This window comes from Mixophyes fleayi, chromosome 10 (assembly GCF_038048845.1).
Source record: "Mixophyes fleayi isolate aMixFle1 chromosome 10, aMixFle1.hap1, whole genome shotgun sequence".
Classification (NCBI taxonomy): domain Eukaryota; kingdom Metazoa; phylum Chordata; class Amphibia; order Anura; family Limnodynastidae; genus Mixophyes; species Mixophyes fleayi.
The window spans coordinates 97768854-97775770 of record NC_134411.1 but is presented as its reverse complement, the minus strand read 5'-3'; positions in this window follow the sequence as shown (position 1 = coordinate 97775770).

Here is a 6917-nt window from a genome sequence, read left to right as displayed (position 1 = left end):
TGTGGTTACACAGAAAAAAAAAAGCGATAAATATATACAAACTGTTTGGCATTTTTACAAATGTTGTGCAGGAAAAGGGACATTTCAAAAAAAAAAAAATCAAACAAAAAAAACCCATCCTGCCCTATTTCTATTCCGTTCATGCACAAAGTTATTATTTTAGAATTATACACCAAGTATGTGCCTTAGAGGGTTAAGTTAATATTGTTTTTTTTAATTATTATTGTTTTACACATATTACATTAATGTTAGTTACACACTGCTGCTGGAGGACCCTGCTCCTTCCACTATATAACTCTCAGTCTGTGGCGTCCTGCTTCCTCCATTCCCCTCCTCACATCATGTCACTGCCCCTATCACATGCAGCCCTGTCCTCACTGACACATCACTCATCTCCTGATATACTCTGTGCTGCTGGAGGACCCTGCTCCTTCCACTATATAACTCTCAGTCTGTGGCTTCCTGCTTCCTCCATTCCCCTCCTCACATCATGTCACTGCCCCGATCACATGCAGCCCTGTCCTCACTGACACATCACTCATCTCCTGATATACTCTGTGCTGCTGGAGGACCCTGCTCCTTCCACTATATAACTCTCAGTCTGTGGCTTCCTGCTGTCTCCATTCCCCTCTTCATATCACTGCCGCTATCACATGCAGCCCTGTCCTAATTAACATAATAACAACATCAGTGCTTGCCAACCAATCAGAGCGCTGGCTGCACATCTGACACCTGGGCTTTCTCAGCAGATCTTCCATGTAGGACCTGCAGTGAGTATTGTGAGTCTTGTATTTGTGATGGGGTGAGTGTTTTCTGTATGCGGTGTCGGTGTGAGTGAGGAAGGGATCTGTGTCCTGGATGTGGGTTTTCTTCTTTGGTGTTTTTAAACTTTTCCCCCATTGTACACTTTTTTTCCATGTCCCCTGAAGAGTGGAACATTGGGGTTCCACTATGTGTATATATATATATATATATATATATATATATATATATATATATATATATATATATATATATAATGTGTGTACTTCCTATTTTGTATGTCCCTGAACTTCTGCTGGTGGTGGCAGTGTTGGGGCAGTCACTCTGCCGCAGTGTGAGAGAGAGAGGAGACACAACAAATAGGTGGGGGGGGGGGACATGTAAATTCGGGCCTGCTCCTACGTTTTTGAGTCTGTCTTACAATTAGAAAGTATAAAATGACGGTGGGTGGGTGTCCAACGGATAAGTGAAGGGTCTGGAGTAAATAGCAGCAGTAAACACATGCAAAATGTATTTATTTTTTATCACGTATGAGCTTCATTTCTAAGGCAGCTGAGGGCAGTAAACGGGGTGGGGGGGAGCCTGGTAAAGCTGGTGCTCCCAGATCTGTGTGTTCCTTAATATCTTACAGATATTTTATGCAGATGAAATAATCTATGGTAATTGCATAAAAACTAGCCGCTTTGTAAACTTTTCCAGAGATTTTGCATGATAAATAGACTGCCAGGGGTAAAATGTTGCACATAACTAACTTGTATTAATGAGCAGAGGATGAGAGCGTCTGAACTGACCGCCTCATATAGAGAGAGGCGAATTTAACCTCTTCATTGCAGATGCTGCCGTCTATCCCAAACACTGCTGATTTTTAAATGCTGATCGTGTAACTTGCTCTGGCCCCAATGGGAGATCCTGGTTGGAGTTTATCATTGAGCGCTCCTTAAATGATCACATTTCTCTCATCTTGCACGGTCACAAAGTTTTAGGGGTATATTTACTAATCTGCGAGTTTGAAAAAGTGGAGATGTTGCCTGTAGCAACCAATCAGATTCTAGCTTTCATTTACTTAGTGCATTCTACAAAATGACAGCTTGAATCTGATTGGTTGCTATAGGCAACATCTCCACTTTTGCAAACCCGCAGTTTAATAAATATACCTCTTAGTCTCTCTTCGGAATTCTGTTTCTACAAATATTTTGGACAATACAAAACTCCTCCAGCGCCCAATGAGACTGGTGCAGAGTAAACCACGTCCGTTTACGTAACGTATCTTGTGTGAAATCACTCTGCATTTGTCCAGAAAATTTGTCCGCAATATAGAAATGTTTGTAATTGTCGTCTGTTTTGTGAATGCTGCACTGACTTTAATAGGTGCTTTTATTCATTACACGTTCATATTATTTTTTGTTTACACCGGATATTTTTAATTCGGCTAAGTGAACCAGGGAGTGAATAAATAGTTTGCAGACAAAACAAATGGTTCTAAACATGGATGTAAGTGTATGTGACGTGTGCCTGGGATATACTACTGGTGCAAGTGTCTTGCACCTTTACATATACACCTCAATTGCAGCTTTTTTAGTGAATGCAATTTGGGGCCAACTCTGCATAAGCCCCAAAGTGTTAAAGTTCCCAAATAGCAAATAATTGTGCAAAAGATTAGCTGTCGACTTGTTGGTCAGTTCTCTGTCATTCACAACTGTTTCCCACCCAAAATATCATATACCTCCCAACACGCAAGTCCCGGCACCAGGATAGGGAGCGTGGTTACGTTCCAATGAGGGCGTGACCAAGTCTCAGTGGGGGCGTGGCAATGTCTTGATGGGGCTGTCTCCCTTCCCCCCAACATTGCCACCCGCGGGACAGAGCCCTAAATTTGGGACTGTCCCGCTAAATTCGGGACAGTTGGGAGGTATGATGATATCAAGAAGTGGCAGCATTTCAACGATTCATCTTAGCATTTTTATTACTTTTAAGTTAAACTGGTAAGGAAAGGCGAATTTAATTTTCCCTTTATAAATAGGGCTTTCATTTGTTAACATTTTGTAATTCAGATATAAGGAGGTAGATGCAGGTAAATCCCTCGACCACCAGCTACCTCTGTCTAAAGACGCCTTATGTCTTACCTGGCTCTTTTTGAGCCTTTGACAGACGTCTTAAGTTAATTCAGCTTTCTGCAAAAAAAAAAATATATATATATATTAACATTAAAGCTGTCCTTTCTATATGGTGAAAGGACAGAAAAATTCTCAACCAAAGCGCACGTGAAGATTTCCATCTCTTTGGGAAGAAAAGAAAAAAACTAACAACCATGAACATGGGTATAAATTTGATTTAGGAAAATAATTATATTGTTTATTAGGGTAATTAATTAAAAATAAAACTTTGTCCAGCCCTGACCTACGATATAAAATAGTAAATAACGTGTCAAGCTACACGCGCTGTTTTTAAGCCTATAATGGCTGCTCTCAAACATGTCTTAGAGAGGTTGTATCTCACAAGTTTAAAAATCAATCCAATCAATGTAATCTGGTCGTAACACTCCCTGTGATGTTTTAATGAATTGGGGGGGGGGGGGGGGGGGGAAACATTGTTTTCAAACCATTAACCCCCCTTGCAAATAACAGACGTGAAAACAAGCTGACTCTACTATTGGGTGGGGGTATAGCCCTCGCTGGTTATGCAGATGTAAGGGTCACATGGGGGTACCTAGATTACCTCGCCTAGATGAAGAAAGTTTCTGTGCATTGGAGAAAGATTGACAGGACCTCAGCAGAGGGGGTCTGTGTCATTGAGCCCCCATATTTCTGATAGTTTGAGAGAGAGACGCCGTTGACTAAAAATCCACTTTGTGGATAGAAGTTTACTTAATAATACATAGTATTATAGCAGAATACCAAATTGTACTGATACTTGAATGCCTCACAATAGTGTTAGGTCTTTAAGTTCTATACCAAAGAGCCAAAAGTAATTAATCAGTTGTGTAAATTTTACAATTTCTTGAAGGGTGTGTTTTGCAACCTACTTCAAAGAAGGACTGTAATTACTGTACAGTACTTTTGTGTTCCATTAGTTAGAGGAACTAGGAGGGCGGCTTGTTCTGTATTACCTTTCATTCACTGTCAGAACAGAATAACTCGATTCTCGCTTCCATATTTCTCTAAATGTCTATCTCACACTCCAAGCCACTGACTTCTGTAAGGTGTTTCTAGGCCTATTATTTTATTACTATTGTTATTATTATTAATCTTTATTTATAGGGCACCACATGTGGTCCACAACACTTTACAGAGGGCAAACAACAAGACAGTAGAGTATAACAGTACAATACAGTAAACAACTAACATTACAACTCACAACACAGCTACTGGTGTGCAAGGCCTAGTCTATTAGTGAAACATTTCCATACACAGAAAAATACTGGAATATAATAAATGATTATGCTGGGTTGTGTCTAACAATAAACATTTCTATGTCTAGTGCAGCGAAACAAGCAACAAAAGTAAATAAACAAATATTTGAAAAACGTAATTTTTCTTGTAAACAAATAACAAATTGAATGAGGTTTACAAAATATATTACAGTGTACGCGAGTGGTCATTTTCATATAAAAATGTGTATTTCTGTCTAGATTGGCATTCAATTTTCAACATGAGAGGCATGCAAACTGCACAGACCAGGCAGCTGTTTAAGTGTAAAGCAAGTGAATCTGGTGCTCTGGCTGGCAAGTCCTGCTGGAACTTGTAGTTCCACAACAGTACCGCACCACCTCTAGCAGAAAATCCCCTTAGTCAGCGCAGAACCTCACTGAACTAGAAATACTTTGTGCATTTACATGGGTCTATAAAAGACCATATTCTCTGACTCATTATTGTTTTGTGTTTTTAACCAGAAAGGAGCAATTAGAATCCTTGGATTGTTTGTACAGAACCAGGGTTCTGCAGAGGAGGACAGTGGTCCAATCCTTGTCCTATTCCGCAGGCAGGAGATTTATACTTTAAGTTGTGACTGCACAGACAGCTCAAGGTGTTTTGTCAGCCCCTCTAGCAAAACGCACGAGAAGCTCCTATAGTGGAGGAGTTTTCTTTCATTACTTAATTTATTTTTATTTAAAAAAAACATAACAAACAAACAAAAAAAAAAGACACAGCACTTTTAAGGTCTAAATTCAGGATGACTTGGTTGCATACAGCAGGGTCCTAAAAACCTTGTTAAATGAGCATTGCAATCCCTTTGTGTAATTATCACAGGCCATCCTCATTAACACAACATCTATGGAGAGGGGGCATTAATACAATTAAGCAATGGACTCCATCAAAAGATTGTTTTAATTATTCATTAATAGATATTCTGTTTATTGGTGTCATTCTTACATTGTATAGTGTTTTCCAACAAAGGGGATGATTACTGCTTTTACTGTATATATTTAATGGTCTACATCATAACTGGTGTGAAATTAGCTCTTTTAATTATTTATAGTTATTATCTTAGTTGCTATTGCTTTTGAGTTCATCTTGCTATTGCCCACCACCCCTGCATTAAAACTGTGTAGTATACCATATTACAATAATGATGAACGACTCTCCTGACAAATATTGGTGATTTATGTCATCCCTATTGGCCATAGATAAAATTAATTTTGTTGGGGGGGGGGTTGTAGGATATAACTGGGGAACATCACTGAGCCCCAGGTCTGCTCCCACAGCAATTGAATGTACATATGTACTTAAAAATCTATAAGAGAGCTCAATATGCTGAATGCAGTTTAATACATAGCCAGGGCTAAGATATAGGAGCATTAAACCAAGACTCGCAGCTAATATATGACCAGACAGAGTTCCTCTTTCCAGTCACTTGCAGAGCAATCACTCAATTTTATCTGGTTTTTTTTTTTTTTCTTTCTTTTTTTTTTTTTTTGTTGCTTTTTTTACATCACTTTTATTTTTTAACCAGCCATTACACTTTTATGGGAAAATTGAGGAAATTAGATAAATACATCCCAATCAAATAAAAATAAATATTTAGATATATATATATATTTTTAAACGCTGCTTGGTCACTCCATCTCATTGCAGTTTATTGTGGCTTCAATGTGTGCTTAAGATGCTGTGGGCATAGGATGGGGGGGGGGGGTGTACAAGAGGCCAGAGAGGGTGACAAATTAGCTGGGAAATAGGTAATTATACAAGAGCCCCCCCCCTCCCCCCTCTTTTACAGGCAGTGCAGCAATTGCAGTTAGGCACATGGATAGTGCAATAGGCTGATTACTAAATGAGATTCTCATGCATTGTGTATTGCTGGTCCGTTCTCACTGTGTCAGGCATAGGTACTTATGAAGCAGGTGACCAATATATAATAATGTCTTGTTGTTTGCCATCATCTTATTTAAATGAAGACACAGGATGAATAATTTATTATAATATATTATGTACAAGCCATGTCTTCCCTGGCTTGTGAGTATATATGAAATAGCTGTTTGGGATTTGGAAAGGCACCTGCTTCCAGAACCTCAAATCATAAACAATTTATTATGGGAGGGGGGGGGCGGTTGTTTGAGGTGGGGGGGGGGGGGGTGCAGGCAATATCCATTGCTTAATTGTAATTATATCATTTAAATATTTTATTAGAGACAACAAATATGATTAATTCTTAATAGAGGAGGCACATAAGTCAGGTGGATCTCCATGGCAATTAAATCACAGTTAAGACACATTTTATTTCTCATATTATATGATGATTGCAATGTGCATTTTATTTTGACACCCAATGCTGATTATTTTACATAGGAGATTAAATCCTATACATAGAGGCGGTGATTTATGTCCCACCGGCAAATATAAAATACGAGTTAAAAATGTATGACTAAATAAACTTTAAGGAAGGCAGTGTTATGGGGGAATATTTTTTTTAACTTAATGGAATTAATCCCACCGGTTTAGGAAGCCTGTGGCTCTCCTGCGGAGTTAGAGAGGTCATGCTGGCACTTGTGGTTCTACAGCAGCAGGCGAGCCACAGGCTGGCATAGTGTGATGGAATGTGCCCAGCACCGAGCAGTTAGGGGCTGTAATGTCATTTATATGTTATAATTTTGTAGCCCAGTCAGTGACTCTGGGGCCGATGTGCTGGGGACCCATTGGAAAGGCTCACAATGCAGCCAG